Genomic DNA, 22,059 nt, shown 5'->3' with positions numbered 1-22,059 from the left:
CTAGCGGTTTTCATCTCTACCAGGAGCAGGTCTGGGTCTCAATTGCCCATTCAAGGCCAAGCTACCCCAAAAGACTTTGCATTGCAACAAGGAACAATATATTGTTCCTGGGAAAATTTATCACCCCCACCCACCCCACTCAGCTACTATGTGGACTGCAGCTAAGTTCAGATGGAACAGGGAATTCTGAGGGGGGAGTGGATGTTGCGGATAAGTTCAACACCCCTGCTAATCAAAAAGGGCTGGTGCTGCATCCCCATGAGTCCTGAGTCCCCTACACCTCTGGTGCTAAGGCTTCAGCAAACTGCCCAAAGATGCTCTGTGCTGCTACCAAGCCTGCCCCAGAGTCCCTCTCAATAGCTTCGGTAAGGTTTGGATGTTCCAGCAAAAAAATAAAATAAGTGCCATTCCATTTAACCATAAGACAAGTCGCTTAAAGTTGAGAATCATCTAACATCAGAACATGCTTACAATTCCGCCTCTGTACTCAAGAGGCAAGGAGAGAAGAGGTGACCAATCAAATTCTCACATAAATCTGCAGCAGAGCATGGAATGCAGCAAAAACAGCAAGAACATTATAGAATCATAGCATAGTAGGGTTAGAAGGGGCCTTTAAGATCATTGAGTCCAACCCCCTGCTCAGTGCAGGAATCCAAGTCAGAGCATCCCTGACAGATGGCTGTCCAGCCTCGTTTTGAATGTCTCCAGTGTGGGAGAGCCCACCACCTCCCTGGGTCATTGGCTCCATTGTCGTATTGCTCTAGCAGTCAGGAAGTTTTTCCTGATGTTCAGCTGGAATCTTGGCTTCCTGTCACTTGAGCCCATTATTCTGTGTCCTGCACTCTGAGATGATCGAGAAAAGATCCTGGCCATCGTCTCTGGGACAACCTTTCAAGTACTTGAAGAGTGGTAGAAAATTAAATAATCCCACAGCATACATATTAAATCAAGTTGATGGACACAAAGAACAGGACATTTTCATTACTTCTGCCAATCAGGTATCTTTGCAGCATTAAGTGACTCAGTTCAAATAAACCAGGTTAAGTACTTACGTACTCAAAGAAGCTATTATAAAGGAAGCCAATGAGGAAATTTCATTTTGCATGAGCTAATCAAAGATTACCTTGTGTGTTTTGGGGAGGGGAACAGGAATAACAGCTGCATTTGAAATATTTTATGATATTTTTTCTGGGGTTGAATGACATGCTATTGTCTACCTGGGGCAGCCTTTCCCCAATCTGATCCCCTCCAAATTGTCCCTGCTGTCTGGGGATGATGGAAATTGTAGTTGAACACATCTGGAGGGCACACCAGGGTGGGAAAGGCTGAGCTAGGAAAGGCTGTACATGTTTGGTCTGAAATCAGATCAACAGGACGGAATCAAGTAGCCGAGATGGACAGATGCTGGAAAAATAACTTTATGCTAAGCATGTACTCAGATTCTTCTGTTCCAGGTGACTGCATTCAGCAAGCTTGTATTGATTGATTAAATTATTCTCGCATTGTGCCTGGTTTAAAATGTGTACACTTTGGTCTCTGGTACCAAAACAGAAACGCTTTGTAATGAGGGATCCTGATAATTAAGAGTAAACGATGATCACTTACACTTGGGAGAAGTTCTGATGTAATCTGTTGCAATTTCATCCTTCTAGCGTTAGCTGCCACAATTATGCCAAGAAATCTTCATCAGCCCACAAGGGAACTCTGTGCATGATAGATTGCCACTGACTCCGATTCTGGGCAGTCATGTTGGCATTTACAGTCTTCTGAACTCAAGGCCTCCTCAAAGAGCAAAGATTGGCAGTGTCCTTGAGTCAGGACTGGGAACTCAAAAATGACTGGGTGATCTGCTCTGGTGATCTGACCTGCCCTCCCAGTGGAGTGGGTCCAAATTTAAAAGCTTATTAAAAACTAGGCTGGAGAATTGCAAAACAATTTAGGTGAAGCAGACAGGCTGCATAACAAATCAAACAAAAAAAAGGACATTTTCTAACCCAGACATTTAAGGCACAATCTTATGCATGTTTAGGCAAAAAATAAGTCCTACAATAAGTCCTATGCTGGCTGGGGAATGCTGGGAGTTGTAGGACTTTTTCTGCCTAAGTATGCGCAGGATTGCACCCTTAGTTTCCAAAGCAGCATCTTAAGTCCGTCCCCCCCCCGAAATCATTGGCTTCGCACAGACACAGTAAAATCAAGGGGACTTAAGTTAATCATGGCTAGTTAGTCATGACTAACTTAAGCCCCAATGATTTCAATGGGTCTACTCAAAATATGATTAAGTCTGGGCCCAACCCACCCTTATCTTGAACCCTGTAGAACCATGGGACGGGGACTGAGAGTTATGGTGTGGAAGAAACTTGTTCATACTGTTACCTAATTCCACACTTTCAAACCAATATGCAAACCGAAACTCAGTTATCCTTCAAAACCCCCAGTTGTCTGAGTTTTGCAATGGAGTTCTCCAGTAAAAAAAAATGCATATGAAAGTATGTATATTAGGGCAGGGCCCGTGTCAAGGGTAGGCATGCTTGGGCACTTGCTGAGGGCCCATACCTGAGCAGGGGCCCGCTGACAAGAGCCCCCTTGGAGCTGCTCCTCTGTTTCACCAATGTAACAGTTCCTGCTTGTTCCCCTGTCTGTCAGTCTGCCCCAGACACTGGAGGTGGTGAGAAGGAGGAGCAGTAGATGCCCCAGCCTGCTGGCTCACTGGCTCTCTGCCTGTCAATCAAGCACGTGGGAGCAATGATGAGGGAGAGGAGGAGGAGCAATAGCAGCTGGGGACCATGGTGGTGACAAGGTTGACTCACTGAGCAAGGAGGCCCATTGAGGGTGTCTTGCCCAAGGGCTTTCCAAACCTGGAAGCAGCACAGTATCAGGGGAGCATATATACCAAAGTGTGTATAATTGCAAAAAGCTGTCTGGCCACAGTGGGAAAAGAACATTGGTCTACATAGGCCTTTGGTCCGATCTAGCAAGGTTCGTCTTATGTCCTAATGTTCTCTTCGTTCTGCAGCTCTTCCCACTTCCTCTTCTGCACTGTGGATGGCTTGGGAGAGGTTAGGGATTTCATAACCCAAGGAACCCTTATGTGTAAGGAAGGAGAACCGGAGGAGGAGAGGGCCTATGAGTTTTGGATGTGCAACTGTTCCTCTCCAAAGTTGCCATGTGAATGTGCCCAAAACAAAGCCAACTGACTTAGGCTTTCAGAAGCTGCCAAAGTGTTTTTAAATTAGTTACCCTCTAAAAAGGAAAGCCACGCACAATTACGTCAGGACAATAGAGTCAGTGCAACAATTGCTTCCTGAAATTGTTTGCAGCGGCTTGCAACCGAGACAATCTTCTGATGATAAAGGTTTGCTGGCCGTTTACCACCATTAATCTCTACTGTCAAGTTCAATTAGGTGCAGCGCATCAGGTTTAACTGCCACAAAAAGATGGCACACTCAGCTTACTCCGACGTCCTGTTAATGGAAAGAGTGTCTCACAATGATCTCCAGCCGTCATTTTTGGCAATTCATGGAACGAGGAATTGCACTCACAATTATAAATAGATGGCTGACAAGCAAGCTATGAAATGTCATGCAGTGCAGAATATCTAGGGCTGGAAATGTGCCCACTAACCCAGGCAGCAAATTTATATTCTATGCGAAATATGCAAGATGTGAATAAGCAGCGTAGACTTTGCTACTTTGTCATCGAGTCCACTTTAGGGTCTCCCTCATGGATCACTGCCTTGTTGTGGTGAAAGGGCTTACGTAACTCAGTGAAGCCATAAGCTATGCTGTGCAGGGCCACCCAAGACGGACAGGTCATGGCGGAGAGTTCTGACAAAATGTGGTCCACTGGAGAAGGAAATGGCAACCCACTCCAGTATTCTTGCCAAGAAAACCCCTTGGAACGTATCACAAGGCTAAAAGATATGACACCAGAAGATGAGCCCCTCAGGTCAGAAGGTGTCCAATATACTACTGGGGAAGAGCAGAGGGTATTTCCAAGTAAAAAAAGTGAAGCAGCTGGGCCAAAGCCGAAAGGACACTCAGCTGTGGATGTGCCTGGTGGTGAAAAGAAAATCTGATGCTGTAAAGAACAATATTGTTTAGGAACCTGGAATGTAAGAACAATGAATCAAGGTAAGCTGGAGGTGGTCAAACATGTGATGGCAAGACTGAACATCGACATCTTGGGAATCAGCGAACTAAAATGGACAGGCAGGGGCGAATTTAATTCAGGTGACCATCATATCTACTACTGTGGGCAAGAATCCCCTAGAAGAAATGGAGTAGCACTCATAATCAACAAAAGGGTGGGAAAAGCAGTACTGGAGTACAATCTCAAAAACAATAGAATGATCTCAGTACGAATCCAAGGCAAACCATTCAACATCACAGTAATTCAAGTTTATGCCCCAACCACTGAGGCCGAAGAAGCTGAGGTTGATCGGTTCTATGAAGACCTACAACACCTTCTAGAACTAACACCAAAAAAAGATGTCCTTTTCATCACAGGGGATTGGAATGCTAAAGTAGGAAGTCAAGAAATAACCGGGATAACAGGCAAGCATGGCCTTGGTGTACAAAATGAAGCAGGACAAAGGCTCATAGAGTTTTGCCAAGAGAACACGCTGATCATAGCAAACACTCTTTTCCAACAGCACAACAGGCGACTCTACACATGGACATCATCACCAGATGGTCAATATCAAAATCAGATTGATTATGTACTTTGCAGCCAAAGATGGAGAAGCTCCATATAGTCAGTAAAAACAAGACCTGGAGCTGACTGTGGCTCAGATCATGAGCTTCTTGTTCCAAAATTTTGGCTTAAATTGAAGAACGTCGGGAAAACCACTAAACCATTCAGGTATGACTTAAATCATATCCCTTATGAATATACAGTAGAGGTGAGGAATAGATTTCAGGGATTAAACCTGATAGACAGAGTGCCTGAGGAACTATGGACGGAGGTCCATAACATTGTTCAGGAGGCAGCAATTAAATCCATCCCAAAGAAAAAGAAATGCAAGAAAGCAAAGTGGCTGTCTGAAGAGGCTTTACAAGTAGCTGAGGAAAGAAGGGAAGCGAAAAGCAAGGGAGAAAGGGGAAGATATATCCAACTGAACACAGAGTTCCAGAGAATAGCAAGGACAGACAAGAAGGCCTTCTTAAATGAACAATGCAAAGAAATCGAGGAAAACAATAGAATGGGAAAGACTAGAGATCTTTTCAAGAAAATCGGAGATATCAAGGGAACATTTTGTGCAAAGACGGGCATGATAAAGGACAAAGAAGGCAGGGACCTAACAGAAGCAGAGGAGATTAAGAAGAGGTGGAAAGAATACACAGAAGAACTATACAGGAAAAAAGATCTTAATGTCCCTGAGAGCCGTGATAGTGCGGTCACTGAACTTGAGCCGGACATCCTAGAGAGTGAAGTCAAGTGGGCCTTAGGAAGCATTACTAACAACAAAGCTAGCGGAGATGACAGTATTCCAGCTGAGCTATTTAAGATCCTAAAAGATGATGCTGTTAAAGTGCTGCACTCAATATGCCAACAAATTTGGAACACTCAACAGTGGCCACAAGACTGGAAAAGGTCAGTTTACATTCGAATTCCAAAGAAGGGCAACGCCAAAGTGTGTTCAAACTACCACACAATTGCGCTCATTTCACATGCCAGCAAGGTGATGCTCAAAATCCTACAAGCTAGGCTTCAGCAGTATGCGAACTGAGAACCCGCAGAAGTACAAGGTGGGTTTCAAAGAGGCAGAGGAACTAGAGATCAAATCTCCAACATTCGCTGGATCATGGAGAAAGCAAGAGAATTCCAGAAAAATGTCTATTTCTGCTTCATTGACTACGCTAAAGCCTTTAATTGTGTGGATCACAACAAACTGTGGCAAATTCTTAAAGAGATGGGAGTACCAGACCACCTTACCTGTCTCCTGAGAAACCTGTATGAGGGTCAAGAAGCAACAGTAAGAACCGGACATGGAACACCCGATTGGTTCAAAATTGGGAAAGGAGTATGACAAGGCTGCATATTGTCGCCCTGCTTATTTAACTTATATGCAGAATACATCATGAGAAATGCCGGGTTGGATGAATCACAGGTCGGAATTAAGATTGCCAGGAGAATTATCAACAACCTCCGATACGCAGATGATACCACCCTAATGGCAGAAAGTGAAGAGGATCTAAAGAGCCTTTTGTTGAGGGTGAAAGTGGAGAGTGCAAAAGCTGGTTTGAAACTCAACATTACAAAAACGAAGATCATGGCATCTGGCCCCATCATTTCCTGGCATATGGAAGGAGAAGAAATGGAAGCAGTGACAGATTGTATTTTCTTGGGCTCCAAGATCACCGCAGACGGTGACTGTAGCCATGAAATTAAAAGATGCTTGCTCCTTGGGAGGAAAGCTATGGCAAACCTAGACAGCATAGTAAGAAGCACAGACATCACCTTGCCGACAAAGGTCCGTATAATCAAAGCTATGGTTTTCCTAATAGTAACGTATGGCTGTGAGACTACAAGGAAGGCTGAGCGCAGAAGAATTGATGCTTTCAAACTGTGGTGCTGGAGAAGACTCTTACGAGTCCCCTGGACTGCAAGGAGGTCAAATCAGTCCATCCTAAAGGAAATCAACCCTGACTGCTCATTGGAAGGATAGAGACTGAAGATGAAGCTCAAATATTTTGGCCACCTAATGTGAAGAGAAAACTCCCTGGAAAAGACCCTGATGCTGGGAAAGACTGAAGGCAAAAGGAGAAGGGGACGGCAGAGGATGAGATGGCTAGATAGCATCACCGATGCAATGAATATAAACTTGAGCACACTCCGGGAGAGAGCGGAGGACAGGAAGGCCTGGCGTGCTATGGTCCAAGGGGTCACGAAGAGTCGGACACGACTGATCTACCGAGCAACAACAACAACAACCACTTTAGGGTGCAATCCTATGGGTGTTTAGACAGAAAAAAGTCCTACAACTCCCAGCACTCTCCAGCCAGCCATGCTGGCTGGGGAACGCTAGGAGTTGTAGGACTTTTTGCTGTCTAAACATGCATTGGTTTTGCCCTTACGCTTCTATTCTCTCTTTACCACCCCCAGGGGTTCACCTTTGCTTATCATTGAGCCTGACAAAGAGTTCTGGAGAACTCAAAAGCTTGTTCACTATTCTGTGCGTTTTCATTTCATTTATTATATTTCTATACTACCACATAGCCGAAGCTCTCTGGCCAGTTAACAAAAATTTAAAAACCATTAAAATACATTATATGAAGTATAAAACCATTCATGTAATGAGATAGAACAAACAGCACACACAACAGCATATATCTAAAACAATTAGGGGTGCACGAAAGTCACTTACCTGGTCTCGCAGCTTGCTTCGCAGTGGGGGGGAGGCACTTTGCTGCTCCCCCCGAAGTTCAGGCCGGGGGGGGAGGCTTCCCTCCTCGCCTGGCCGAAATTCAGGCCGGGGGGGAGGCTTCCCGCCTCGCCCGGCCGAAATTCAGGCCAGGGAGAAACGCCCCATCTCCCCGGCCGCGAACTTCAAAAGAAAAAAAAAACAAAAAAACGCCCCTGTGATAGGCTATGTAACAATTAACGTAGCCTATCACGGCTAGATCTGCAAAGTCAGCCGTGATAGGCTACGTTAATCGTCACGTAGCCTATCACGGGTGACTTTGAAAAAAAAAAAAGCGCGTATGCAAATGGCGGCCCCCATAGGGAGCCGCCATTCGCGTTCCTTATTTGGTCCCTGTAGTCTACGTAAAGATTTACGTAGACTACGGCAAAAAGAAGGGCAACGCTATTTGCGTTGTCCTTATTTTCGCCGTAGTCTACGTAAATCTTTACGTAGACTACAGGGACCAAATAAGGAACGTGAATGGCGGCTCCCTATGGGGGCCGCCATTAGCCGTACGCGCTTTTTTTTTTTTAAAGTCACCCGTGATAGGCTACGTGACGATTAACGTAGCCTATCATGGCTGACTTTGCAAATCTAGCCATGATAGGCTACGTTAATCGTTACGTAGCCTATCACAGGGGCGTTTGTTTTTTTTTACTTTGCTTGTAATGGCGGCGGCGGCAGCCGGTCGAAAGACCGGCTGCTGCCCCCGCCCCTGACGAAGACCTGCCGAACTGCCGCCGGGACCCGCCGCCGGGAGGGACATTCGTGAAAGGTAAGTCCCATCCCGGGGGGGGCGGGGGGCAGAGAAGTTCTCCCTGAACAACCTTCGGAGGACCGAATGCGTTGGCGCTCGGCCCCCCGAAGTTTCGGAGAGAAATTCTCCCCCATCCCTAAAAACAATTTAAAATATTCAGCCAGAGACAATCAAAGAGACTCCTTATATGCTGCCAAACGCCTGAGAGAAGTGAGCAGTTTTAACCTGGTGCAGAAAAGGTGACAATGTTGGTTCCAGGGAGATTATTCCACAAATGGGGGGCCACCACCAAGAAGGCCTTCTCCTTGGTTGCTGCCCTCCAAGCCTCCCTCTAGTCTAATAAAGGTATTCCGGCTTTTAATTCTGAAATTGAATGTCTGGGAATTTGCATCCCTGGAATATAGTTCTTTTCCTTGGAAAGTTACAATAAAAGCTTACTGACTTCAGGCTATTACCCGATCGTGGGGTTGGGAATTTTTCTTATGGATGCCAAGATTACTTCAGTTGTTGTTGTTGAGATGTGGCAATGGTTTAGGGTGGCCACTTATGAATTGCCCCCAAAGAGGAAATGCATCACCAAAAAAGAGGACGCTGATTTGCATAATATCTGCATGGGCTAATTTATATGCAGAGATGCAAATGTAGAAATAATTATTGTAATCTAAAAAGGAATACAGCACATCTTCACCACAGGTGTGGAAGGCTGTGACTAGGTGACCCGTGTGCCCGTCCTTTCAACTTGCTGTACAGGTGCTCACTGTGGGTGGGCAACAGTTCTTATGTTCATTATCTTGAATTGGACTCATGAGACTGTCAAATAGGAGATGCCTTCAAATAGAGGATGGTCCTCTGGCAGCTCTTCAAATAGAAGACTGTGCTCTGTAAAAGGGGACACCTCGTCATGGTTGGTTGTCTCATGTATTTATTAGTGCTGTGCCAAAAATTTCTCGCACTTTTTTTTTGACCATTCTCATTCAATCTGATAGAAAAGAATCATAAAATAGTAGGGCTGGAAGGGGCCTACAAGACCATTGAGTCCAACCCCCTGCTCAGTGCAGGAATCCAAGTCAGAGCATCCCCAACAGATGGCTGTCCAGCCTCATCTTGAATGCCTCCAGTGTGGGAGAGCCCACCACCTCCCTAGGTTATTGGTTCCATTGTCGTATTGCTCTAACAGTCAAGAAAAAATTGCTTTCAAAATTCAATGAAGGAGAAATTTCGGAGAAATTCTCATGGGTTGGGTTTGGGGTTCTTGTACTTACCTTGTGTATGAGGTGGCTGAGCAGTGCATACAAGTGCCCTGTCTTTCATTGGACAGTCATCTCTCTGGCAGCCTGTAGCCTCCTTGGCTTCCTGCACTTCAGTTAAACCCATCAACAAGGAAGACGTCATGAGGCAATTCCTCCCATGGGGCTTTTTCAGTTCAGAAAGTGCAGGTGGCCTGGGAGGCTGCAGAGCAATGGAAAGATGTGTATTTATTGATGTGTATTTATTGATTTATTAAACTCTAGTATTTATTGGTGTGTGGAGAGCTGATGGGTAGAATGCTTTCTCTGTGGGCAATAAGGGACATTAGAATGGATGACCCTTTGGAGACTTCTTCCAGCCTTGCTAATAATAGCACAGAATGGTCTACTCAGCTGTCACGGCTACCATATCCCCTTAGTACACAGGAATTCTGGGGAAACCCCTGTGGTCATTGGAATTCTCTGTCCTGATTATCCACCTGTCAAGTGCAGCCTTGTGTAAATGTCCCTCCTATTAACCCAAATCTCTGTTGATCTGAATTTTTGGAGGTCTTCCAAGGCACTGGGATAAATCATATCATCCTGTATACTTTGAAGCTTTGTTCTGACAGGGCCAAGCTACCAATATTTTTTTTAACCTGGAAAGCAGCTATAGTTGAACACACACAACATTTATTTGGATTTTGCTCCTTTAAGAAACCCCATGTTCATGTGGGTGGGACAGGGAACTTGATCTTTCAGATACAAGAGTTTCTGAACTATGAATCGTTGGCTAGGTATAAGACACAGGAATGTGGTAGATATTGGGTCATGGCGACAGAACCATCATTGGCCCAGAGGGAGCACCAGAACCTCTGGTGTTCTGGGTCAGACTCTTCATTGTTAAATCACAGGCATTGGCAGCAACCCACCTGGCACTGGCCCAGCCATTATGAGAGAACCAAAAGTGTCATCCTGAGTTTTGTGGAGGAAGGACAGGATAAAAATGTAACAAATGAGAGAGAGAGAGAGAGAGAGAGAGAATGCATGTGCACCCCACTTCTGAGTGGTGAGAAATGTCATGGGTTCCAGCACTTATCCAGGGTTCAGTTTTCTTGGAAATAGGTCACTGGAGATTTATAGCGTTTGCGTGATCTAGAGCTTTTCTACACAAGGCATTTGTTGTGCACTCAGCATTCCCTACCCACAGTTGTTTATGGGTTCTTTAGTCAATGATGTGACCCTCCAGTTTTGTCTCTGTTTCCGTGAGTTTTATTAGAGCAGGGGAAATGGGTATTATTTCTGATGTTGGAAGAAACCACAATTTTCTCTTACGTATTTGTGCAATTCTGCTATATCACAGTACCATCTAGAGGTTATGCAGTGGAGAAGCAAGAAAGGAAATGCTCCTCCTGTAGTGCTGGCATCTTAATTCTGTGATGAAACTGAAAGTAGATGCAGTAGATTAAAAGCCCAGAAAGTTTCTTTACACATGTATACAGGCTAAACATAAGAGGAGGGTTCATGGCATTAACACTGCAAAGATTCCTGCTCCCCTATCAGTTATTTAGGGGAACCCACAGTTCTATCGGATTTCCTGCAGAGAGCAAAGTCAGCTCTCTGCCTCCTTTCAGATCCAGTTCCAGCACAGACTGACTGCTGCACACAGAACTTGCTTCTATCATTCTCACAGACCTCTGAATCAACACATTCCTTAAAGAGTGGGGAGAGAAAGGCAAGGCCCCTTACCTATAGCCATCTCTGAGGACAGCCACCACTCAGCTAATCCCCACAACTGTAGGTCAGGGGTTCCCAATGCAGCACCCATGGGCACCATAGCACCTGCGGGGACCTCCAACGACACCCATAAAGCTCTCCCTTTCCTGCCCCCTTAAAAAAAAACATTTTAAGAAAAACATTGAAAAATGTTAGAGCAGGCTTCTTTCTCTCCCTTTCTAGCCTTGCTCTTTCTCTTGCCACTACCACTTTGCCTCGCTATTTCCCCCTGCCTCTAACCTTGCTATTCCTCCTTCCTTATTAGCTCACTGTTTCTCCCCCTCCCAGCCTCTAGCCTTGCTCTTCCTCTACCCCTTTGCCTTGCTGTTTCCCTCTCCCTCCCAGCCTCTGACATCGCTGTTTCTCTCCCATCCTCTTTACCTCACTGTTTCTCCCCCCACCAGTCTCTAGCCTTGCTGTTTATCTCCCCTAAACCCCTTTGTCTTGCTATTACCCCCTACCTTCTAGCCTCTAGCCTTACTATTTCTCTCCCTCACCCCTCTGTAGCTCACTTTTGACTATCCACATCCTCCAAGGGAGCCTTTTTGTGGTGGTGCCCACAGCAGTTTATCAAATTCCCAAATGTGCCCACAGGTCCAGAAAGGTTGGGGACCCCTGCTGTAAGGAATCTTCCAGGCCAAAAATGTTGTGGGGGTGGATCCTTAAGAGAACATTCAAGATCATATAATTGTGTCCTACTCTAGTACAGCCTTCCCTAACCTGGCATCCTCCAGGTGTGTTGTAACTGCAACTCCCATAATCCCCAGCCAGTATGACCATTGGCCATGGTGGGTGGGAATTATGGAAGTTGTAAACCAACGCAACTGGTGTCCACAAGCTTGGGGCAAGCTGCTCTAGTGTGACCGAATACTGGACCCAGGATGGAGCTATGTGGAGAGGAGTGGGCTTAGTTCTTAATGGCTGGAGGGCACTAAGAGAAGGAAGCAGGCTTAGCTCCCACCTCAGTGGCATCTCCAGGTGTGCCTTTATACTTTCTCCCACATAAGTGAATGTGTGCCACTCACTACAAACGTGAAAAGTAAATTGGCGGACTAAGGGACAAAGATTTTGCAGAACTTCACTGGTTATAAACATTCCACATGAAAACATAAGAAGAGCCAGGCTGATTCAGACAAAGGGGGTCCATCTAGTCTAGCATTCTGTTCACACAGTGGCCAACCAGCTGCCCATGGGGAACCCACAAGCAGGACAAGAGTGCAATGGCACCCTCCTGCCTGTGTTCCCCGGTGACTGGTGCACATAGGCCTACTGCCTCTGAGACTGGCTGGAGAGGTCCCTTTTGAGAAGCAGTGCAACTACTTACGTATTGGACCCAGCACTGAAAGGCTGTTGAAAGCATTTAGCGTTATGTCCAAACCTGGCCTAAGAAATACATGGGCAACTTGACCCTTCAAAGACTCAGCAAAATGCACAGAAAGTTGTGAAAAAAGGTCTGTTTCGTGAAACTATGTTAATACGCGCACGTCTGCATAAACAAATTACAAATCAAACCAACCAAAAAGATTAAAACCCTTGATAAAAGCAACAGAGAAGGAGTTGGACATTAGCCCAGAGGGAGTGTGTTGTGAAACATTGGCTAAGGGACACTGAGGTAAGGAGAGTCAAACCAGTTTACTGAGGTACTAAATTTGAAACTAACACAGGAGCAGAAGAGGAGTGCAGATTGGGACAGGATACATTAGATAGGTGCCTTGGGCAGAAAATCCAAAATGGCGGCTCCTGTGGGGGGATTAATCTGCGTATAAAGCCATTTCCCAATATCCCCTCAACTTTCTGTCAAACTGTAGCATGACCAAGAGACAGAATCCAGGAGATGTTTTTGCAGAGAGGGAAAACCATTATATTTTAGGGCCTCAATCCTGGGCAGGAAAAACTGTATGGGTGGAAAAGAGGATGCTTGGAAAGCTATACCAAAACACTGAAGCAACTAATTATCCAGTAAGCTGTGGAAACAGAACTGTGTTTGTTTGTTATTCTTCAAGATCAGATATTTCAGTAAGTTAATCACTAAACTTCTTATCTAAACAATCTGCAAGTTCCTTTAGAACTTATGAAAATGCAGTTTGACTTGCTCTAGTTTCAGTCAACAGAACCCCTACAGAACTACTGATTGATATATTCAGAGCAGGCCATTAAATCTCACTGCGAATTGTGCCTCCCCCCACACCAAAATTTGCAATCACACAGTACCTTAAACCTTGAGGACACACACAGTGGCCATGTGCCCTCTTTTACAGAGGACAGTCCTCTGTTTGAAGGGCTGCCAGAGGACAGTCCTCTATTTGAAGGTGTCCTCTCTCTGAAGGCGTGTCCTGTCCACATCTGATTTAAAGAGAAAGAACTGTCGCCCATCCACAGTTAGCATCTGGGCAGCAGAATGAACAGTAGCCCCACAGGTCACCTGTTCACAGTCTTTCCCACTCTGGTGAGATTTATTAGTTCATTTATTTATTTGTTACATTTATATTCCACCTCTTTTTCCTCCAAAGAGCCCAAGGTGATGTACATGATCCTCCTCCTCTCCACCTTCACAACATGACCTTCTTGGCCAAGTGGGGTCTAGAACCCAGATCTCCTAGATGCAACACCCTAGCCACTACACCACACATTTACTGCATTTCTATTTAAATTATAATTATTTCTAGATTTGGATACACACACACACATTAGCATATGCAGATTTTATGTACATTGGTGTCCTCTTTTCTGGTGATGCATTCCCTCTTTTCTGGCAATTCATAAGTGGCCACCCCTACGCACACATCAATGCCCACTTAAATCTCAAGTATTTGCCCTCTGTGGGTTGGCAGGCCGTAGATAAGGAACAGTGGCTTCCCAAAGTCCACCTGCAGCCTGACTTGAAGCATGTTTTCACAATGACCCAGTTCACATGATCACCACTGCTTAAACAAGCCACCATGGCTTATTTAAGCCATGGCATATGCCAACATGCACCAGGCACCTAATTACCTGCCTGGTCGCAGCTTGTCGTGTCATCCGAACCCAGGAGGGATCGCTTGTTTGAGGAGGAAACAACCCTCAAATAACCCATGGTCTATTGTTGGGTAATTTGAGGGTTGTTTCCCCCTCAAACAAGCCTTGCTGACTGGGTTCGGACAACACAATAAGTTGCAACCAGGTGGGTAACTGGGCAAATGGCGCCCAGCACACACCCCAGCCTAAACAAGCCACGATACCTTCATTAAGCCAGGGTGATCGTGTGACGTGGGCCAGTGTTTTCAGTGGGAATTATTCCTAACTCAGCATGCATAATATTATTGTCATATCTAAACATGTCACTTGAAGGGGGATCACGCTAACATATATCATATCAAGTTGTGGATAGTGATTTACGCTGCACATGTGAGGAAGATCTGGTTACCCAAGAGGAAAAAACGCTGTTTCTAGTGCCGTCTTCAGGAAACACCCATTTTAATTCCTACAGGTATGATTCACAGGCATGCCTGCCCGCACGCACACGCACACACACATACACACACACACGAGTATTACTTCAGCTGATGCACTCGGAGGATTAAATACACATTAAGATTTTTTTGTTGCATAACTACCCAAGTCTCTATGCGGTCAGAGGCCATCACCATTTCACTCAACAACAAATAAATGTTTTTTTAACAGGGGAGTAAAACAAAACAAAATCAAAATCATGCGCCCAGCTCTTGAAAGCTTAATCTTTTTAACTCATGTAACAGGATGAGATTAATATAAACACTTTAACCTGTCCAAATTGGCAATTTGTCAGTTTTCTCACTCATAGGAAACAATATGGGGAGGGGTTCTCTTCCCACCTCATACTGCCTCCCCCCACTCCATACTGGTTTCTTTTTTTAAACTAGCTGTCAAAATTGCCACTGTGCTAATAGGTGAACCGAGGACAAGGTCATTATAAACAGTCAGATTAGATTAGAGGCACAACCAAGCACAGAAAAGAATCTGGCAGCACTGTGCAATGACAGGGCTGTTACCTCTCCCGAAGGAGCCAATCCCTTACTTCTTTTACAGAAGCACTGTAGAAAATCATGTAACCCTGTCCTGATTTCAAAGTGTTCCTCGCCTCTAGCCTGGGAAACGTTATGGCCATTTTTTTTACAACTAGCCAGATGGCAATTCCAAATTATACAGTACTGGGGGAAATGCACACAAAAGGAATGCCCATGAATAAACAAACAGGCACAATCTGTCGACCTTTCAAGGAGATGGTCAAACTCCAATTGATGTTTTCTTAATGCAGCGTCTTCAAACCACAGACTCTGGAGTAGTCCTGCCGACGTCATTGGGATTACCCTCAGAGGATGAGGTTTGCTAATGGATCACTTTGCTGCCATGGGCTTGCTGCACAAACTATCCATTAATGCTCAACTCTACCTGGAACTCCTTACAACAGTTTAACAAGACTTCATTGGCCCTTAAAAATGACTCTGGCAGTGGAAGCTGGTGGCTCCATTGTTAGTGGGGCAGTGAATCTGCTCCGGGTTTCAGTCAGAACCCTAAAGGAGCAAGGCTCCGGTTTCAACACCTAACATAAGATGCTTTTGTGTGCTTTTGTGTGTGTGTGTGTGTGTTTGGGGGGTGGGGGGTAGAGTCCGACAAAAGCATAAATTTGAAAGAAACTGCATTCATCACAACCGCAGACAGGTTGCTACATTAGATATAACACCACCTAGCATGTGATGGCAACCTCAAGATTGCCTTTTAAAGTTTCATGGTGTTTTTAAAGTTTTATTTGAAAAAGAATAGAAAATAGCACTGTTTACAGCTGTTGATTCAGGGTTGTGTATGCACAGCCAGACTGTGGTAAACTGGTTGGCTGACTGTCTGGCTTGGTTTCCAAGTCCCAAATACAAGGGGAGATACCTATTTTCTTAGCTTAAAATACAGCGACTAAGTGAACCAATCAATCCTCTCTTAACCAGATCTCTCCAGATCATTCCCAATCAAATATTCCCTGACTACTCTTTGCTTCTTATCTTATGTCACTGTGGCTGCAATCCTGTACACACTTACTTAACAGCAAGCCTCATTCAAATCAGTGGGACTTACTTCTGAGTAGACATGCATAGGTTCAATGACACAACTTAAGCCAGCAATTTTCATGCCATTCTCTTTCTTCTCCCTTTCCCCTGTTGTAAAATTCAGAGAAATATACACAATTTGTTTTTTCCCCACCTTGTATCAAGGGCCTCTGAGAACACGTCTCTTTTCCAAAGCTGCTATGCCTTCATTTTCTTCCATGCTTTCTTGACTTGAAAAGCTTGAATTTCCACAATAAACATGAAAGAACCCACCCCAAAAGGCAGAGACGGAAACCCTCTCCAGTGGAGTAGGACAGTTGAACTGAACTGAACTGCTTCTGCTAAGGAACTCAGAGGTTGTTTTCTTTTCTTTCGCTTTCTTTCGTTCTTTCAAATGTCCTCTTGGTCTAATCCTAGATTTTCAAATCACGCTTCATAGATTTGCTAAAGAGTGTGCAACATGGTCAGGTGAGGTTGGATGTTTTCACTCTCTACTCAAGATTGACAGATCTTGTAGTCAGACTAAACCCCTCTGTGATCTTATTCTGCAAATCTACAGACCACCTTTAAACAAACAAACAAACCCAGTTTGTTTCTCAATGGGACTGTATAAGACCAGATACTTCAGGAGAGCAAGTTCCCAAGTCAGAGGTAATTCAATAGGTTAGCCACTCCTCTCTTCTCAGAGCTATTCTAGTGTGTGTGTGTGAGTGTGTGTGTGTATATGTGTGTGTGTGTGTGTATATATATATATATATATATATATATATATATATATATATATATATATTCATATTAGATGCAAGGTTGCCCAGCAACCAATCCTTTCCACGTCACTAAAGGTAATAAACTGAATGTACATTTAAGCTTAGTATTTGCTGAAGTCAATATTGCTGTTCGGGTGAGAAGAACCTTGGAATGAAAAGAAGAAATCTATTTATTTATTTAAATTGTTGGATATTCCCTTCATCCAGTAGATTCCAAGGCAGCGAATAGCAAATATATCTCAAAATAACCCATTGTATGCCCACTAAAACCTGTGCATTATGCTGAGCCCCCCATCCCCCTCTTTATCTCCCCCCCTTATATTTAACTGTTATATTTAACAACTGTATTATCCATATCTGTGATTCCTCACCGCCCACCCCGCAACCTAAATAGGTGTTTACATGAAGAGGGGACAGGGATCCTTGGAAGGAGACAGGGTGATCAGGAGAGAGGGACTGGGAAGAAGTGTACTTGTCTGTGCTGAATGGAAAAATGAAAGGAAAAATGATGAAACCAAGAAACCGTTAATAACTATATTATACAGAGAGAGAGAGAGAGAGAGAGAGAGAAACTAAAACCATAAGAACTCTGAATTCCATTCACTTCTGGTACTCAAAAACAAATTCCCAGGCTCAGAGTTCTTTCGTTGTAAAGGTGCAATGCTATGCATGCTTAGGGGGGAAAAAAAGTCCTGCAAGTCCCAGCATTCCCCAGCCAGCCATGTGAATGGAATTCAGAGTTCTTACGGTTTTAGTTTCTCCGTGGCTCCTATGGCACCAATGTAACCTGACATAAGCCAGCTCTATTTGGCTCCTCCATTGCCATCTTTTAGCTGCCATCCCACCTGGATGCAGCAGAGGGCAAGATGGGACTGCAGGGCCCAGTCCATTTGGCTCAGGAGACCAGCTCCATTGGGCTCCTGTCTTTGAACTGTCTCCTTCAGGTTGGTCATTATTTGGTAACTTTAAGAACTGGTGCCCAAGTTTGTTTGTTCTCCTCCTCCCGCTCCATCCTTTTTTCCATTTCTGCCCTGTCTTATGGACGCAGGCAGGGACTTTCTTGTTTTTGCTTTTATTGTTATTTATATAAATAAAATATAAATATTTTATTTATAGCAAAATATTGCTTTTATTCATGCTGCTCTGGGAGCCTCTTTGGCTGAAGAGCAGCCAATGTCTTGTTGTTGTTGTTATTTTTTACACTGTAAATAAATCAATAATGAATGAATGCCATCACATCACATCACATATGACAGGGCTTAGCCACTTACTAATGGCTTCTTTCCTCTTCTTGTCCCCAAAGAGCTTCTTTGCTGTGGCTTAGCTGTGCTAGAGCCTTAGATGCCCAGTCTGTGGTTAAAAATGGTAGGTTTGCATGTTACCCCCTTTAGAAAAAGAATCCCAAACCAACAGTAATGTGATACCTTTACTAGGACCAATTAAAATGTCATAAAATACTGAGCAACCTTTCCCATTCACCAGAACTCTTCTCCGGGTTGGATATTAAGGAAATAAAGAACAGAAAGGGATAGGGGAAAAAATATGTTGCTGGTTCAAAAGAAAAAACCCAGTCCATAGTTTGTGATAGCCTTAAAATGGAAGGAAGTTTATGCAAACTTACGGCTGGATCCTATGAATATGTATTGAGAAGTAGCACTGCGTTCAGTAGAGCTTACTCTCAAGTAAGATGCATAGGACTGTAACCTCAATCTTACATCTACTTAATCTTGAAGAATTTCTGAGAAGACATTCCATTTATGTTTATTTACATATTTATTAAACACAATTTTGCACCACTTTTCCCCTCCGAAAGAGGAGTCCCTCAAAGCAGCTTACAAAATACAAAAGCACAAAAAAAGAAACTAGTCTTTGAAATACACTAACAAACTAACAACAGCAGCAACCCCCCCCCCCAACTAACAGTCAATAAATATCATTCAGCGATAGCATTACGGGATTGATAGGGTTGTGTCATGTGCTCTCTATTACAAGGGGCAGTCCTTTATTTGACGGGACTGTCCTCTGTTTGAAGGCACCAGTTCTTGGGCACCTGTCCAATTCCAGTTTAAAGAGAAAGAGTCCTAAGACCTGTTCCCCATAAACAGTGAGCACCTGGGCAGCAAACTGAACAGGCAAGCACACAGGTCATCTGGTTGCAGCCTTCCACACTATGGTGAGATATGCTGTACTTCTATTTAAATTATAATTATTATTTCTATCTGCATATGTATAAATATGCACAAATTGTATGCAAACCATATCCTTTTTTGTCTTTCCTTTTTTTTGTTGTTGATCCATAAGTGGGCCCCCTAGGGACTGCACTTCACTATACGTTTTGGTTATTCTGTGCTAAATGCAAAAGATGCAGGTTGCCTTGAAGGCTACTGGGACAAAGAAGCAGGGATGACTCTCCCTTTAAAAATATCAGGACTAGTCCAGCAGTTACTTGGATCTGTCTCCAGATCTATTATTCGTAACCTTTTAATTTACCCTCTTGGTGCCCCCTAAGTTCTGCTCTGAGGCTTACTGATCATCACTTAGCTAGTGCGAGGGGAACGGGGAGAGAAGCCACGCAACCAGGAAAGAGTAAATGTATCCTTTCCTGAGAGAATTCCAGCCTTGGGCTCTTAACATGGCCATCAGGCCTGTCTCGGAAGATCTTCAGAGCCTTTCTATACTACACTTTTATTGCGCACTCATGGTAGTTTGCAGGTCCTTTACACAATGTTGTCATCCTCCGGGGCTGCTGCCGTGCTTTGCAGCCATTTTAGCGTTTTTGTTTTTCTAATGAGGAAAGTCTGGTATATTTCTGAATGGCAGCATGAAACCTAGCATATGTACTCAATTCCACTATACCACAGCACCATCTAGTTGTTGTGTAATGGAACATATAGAAGGGCAAAGAAAGAAAACCCCTGGGAAAAAACACGTGTAAAGGAACCGATCTTAATCTCACAATGAATCCAGAAGCAGAAGCCTTGGTAAAGTTGCGAGTTAAAAGCCTCATGTAGAAAAACCCTCAGAGGGCCATAGATTAAGGGCACAATCCTATGTATGTTTAGATGGAAAAAACTTCTACAACCCACGGCACTCCCCAACCAGCTGAGGAATGCTGGGAGCTGTAGGACTTTTTTCTGTCTAAACATGCATAGGATTGTGCCCTTAATTATGCCTCCTGCCAGGAGGTGCCATTTACTTGGTTGCAAGCCCTCTGAAGCTAAATAGGTGACAATTAACCTACCTCCTCCCCAAACTACCCCGCCCCCTGAAAAAAAAGGTCGGGCTCCCTCTCTCTGCAATTATCTTTGATGTCAAGGTCTGTTTCCCCTGGATTGATCCTTTCAAGCTTTAGGGATTAATAAAACGGTCAAAGAGCTAGAAAGGTCAATCAGGTCTGTGAAGTGTGCATTTCAAATCACTTTAATGAAGCCACATTTCGTAGGGAGCACAGCCTTAATTCAGATTAACCCTCTACTCCTCTGCAGGTGAGAAATAAAGAATACTCAGGCCCCTGCTCCTCTGCCTTTGATAGGTGGGCACAAGACAGGATTTTGCACCTGGAAGCTCCCACACCACATGACAAGCTGCACCTGATAAAAACTTCCCTCTCCTTCTGTGCAGCTATTAAAGGCACAGGTGCCCTATCCTCATCCTGGACTTTGGTTTCACTCCATGGCTATTAGCCTCTGGGGTACTGCAAGGTTCTTTCACTTTTTAACATCTGCATGAAACCACTGGGGGAAGTCATCAGGAGGTTTGGGCTGAAATGTCACCAGTATGTGGATGATACTCAGCTCTACCTCTTGTTTCCGTCTGCACATCCAGGGAGGCTGTGGAACCCTTGAACCAGTGTCTGGAGGCTGTTTGGGATGGATGGGGGTGAACAAGCTGAAACTTAATCCAGACAAGATGGAGGTACTGTGGGATGGGAAACCAACTACTTCGGATGGAGGTTTACATCTGGTCTTAGATGGGGTTGTGCTCCCCCTGAAAGACCAAGGGTGAGGTCTGGGAGTCCTCCTGAATTCTGAGCTAACTGGGGAAGCCCAGGTGGCTGCAGTGTCCAGGAGTGCTTTTTACCAGCTTAGGCTGGTATGCCAACTGTGGGCCTATCTGGAGAGGATGGACCTTGCCTCAGTTATCCACGCACTAGTGATGTCCAGGCAGGACTACTGTAATGCGCTATACATGGAGCTGCCTTTGAAGACAGTTTGGAAACTCCAGCTTGAGCAGAATGCAGCCACCTGACTGTTGGGGGGGGGGGAGGCGCTTCGATCACATAATGCCTATACTGTACCAGCTGCACTGGTTACCAGTGTCTTTCCAAACTCAATTCAAAGTGTTGTCTTTGACCTTTAAAGCTTTAAATGGTGTGGGACCAAGTTACTTGAAGGACCACCTTCACACAGATCAGCCTGCCCATACTATAAGATCAGAAAGAGAGGCCCTTCTCATTTGCCCACCCATGACAGCAATCAGGTGGGTGATCACTCATGAGAGGGCCTTCTCTGCAGCGGCCCCACGCCTTTGGAACAAGCTGCCATCGGAAGTCCGCCATGTTCTGTCATTGCAGGCTTTTAAGAAGGCCTGGAAACATAGTATTTTACCTTGGTCTTCTCTTGATATGACTGCTACTTTTGCTGATACTGCTGTTAACATTGTTGCTGGTTTGATTGTTGGCTTTTATTGTTGCTTTTATTGTTTATGTTTTTATCACTTTTAATATTTTAACTGTTTTACATATTTTATTGCTGTAACCCACCTTGGGAGGGTTTCTGCCCTGAAAGGCGGCCAAGAAATGTTTTAAATAAATAAAATCCTATGCATGTTTTTACTAAAAAACAAAACAAAAGAAGTGAGTCCCACTGAGTTCACCTAGACCCCCTTTTCTGGTGCTCAGATAAGTGTCATCCAGTCACCACTGTAAGTGCCCAGAATGCCCTGCAACTATGCTACAATGCATTGTGGGTAACTAAAATGGTGGCCATCTGGCCACTCATTGGAGGTGCACCACTGCCATCATTCTCCTCCTTTACTGGCATGCTTCCATTTATTTCTAAGTGGAAATAAA

The 22,059-nt window shown here is 44.5% G+C and overlaps 1 protein-coding gene across 1 annotated transcript in view; it reads right to left on the bottom strand.

Moving 5' to 3' along the window:
• PDE8A (phosphodiesterase 8A) overlaps positions 1-16,550 on the bottom strand; it is a 233,260-nt gene extending 216,710 nt beyond the window's left edge. The window contains exon 1 of the mRNA XM_084817234.1: positions 16,376-16,550. The gene's annotated coding sequence lies outside the window, so the exon portion shown is untranslated. The remainder of the gene's footprint in view (positions 1-16,375) is intronic.
• Between the last annotated feature and the right edge of the window lie 5,509 nt (positions 16,551-22,059).

This window comes from Heloderma suspectum, chromosome 11 (genome assembly GCF_057233095.1).
Source record: "Heloderma suspectum isolate Gila_16-S chromosome 11, 16-S_ref, whole genome shotgun sequence".
NCBI classification, from domain to species: Eukaryota; Metazoa; Chordata; class Lepidosauria; order Squamata; family Helodermatidae; genus Heloderma; species Heloderma suspectum.
Note: the sequence above shows the minus strand (reverse complement) of the source record. Positions and strands in the feature narration are given on the sequence as shown.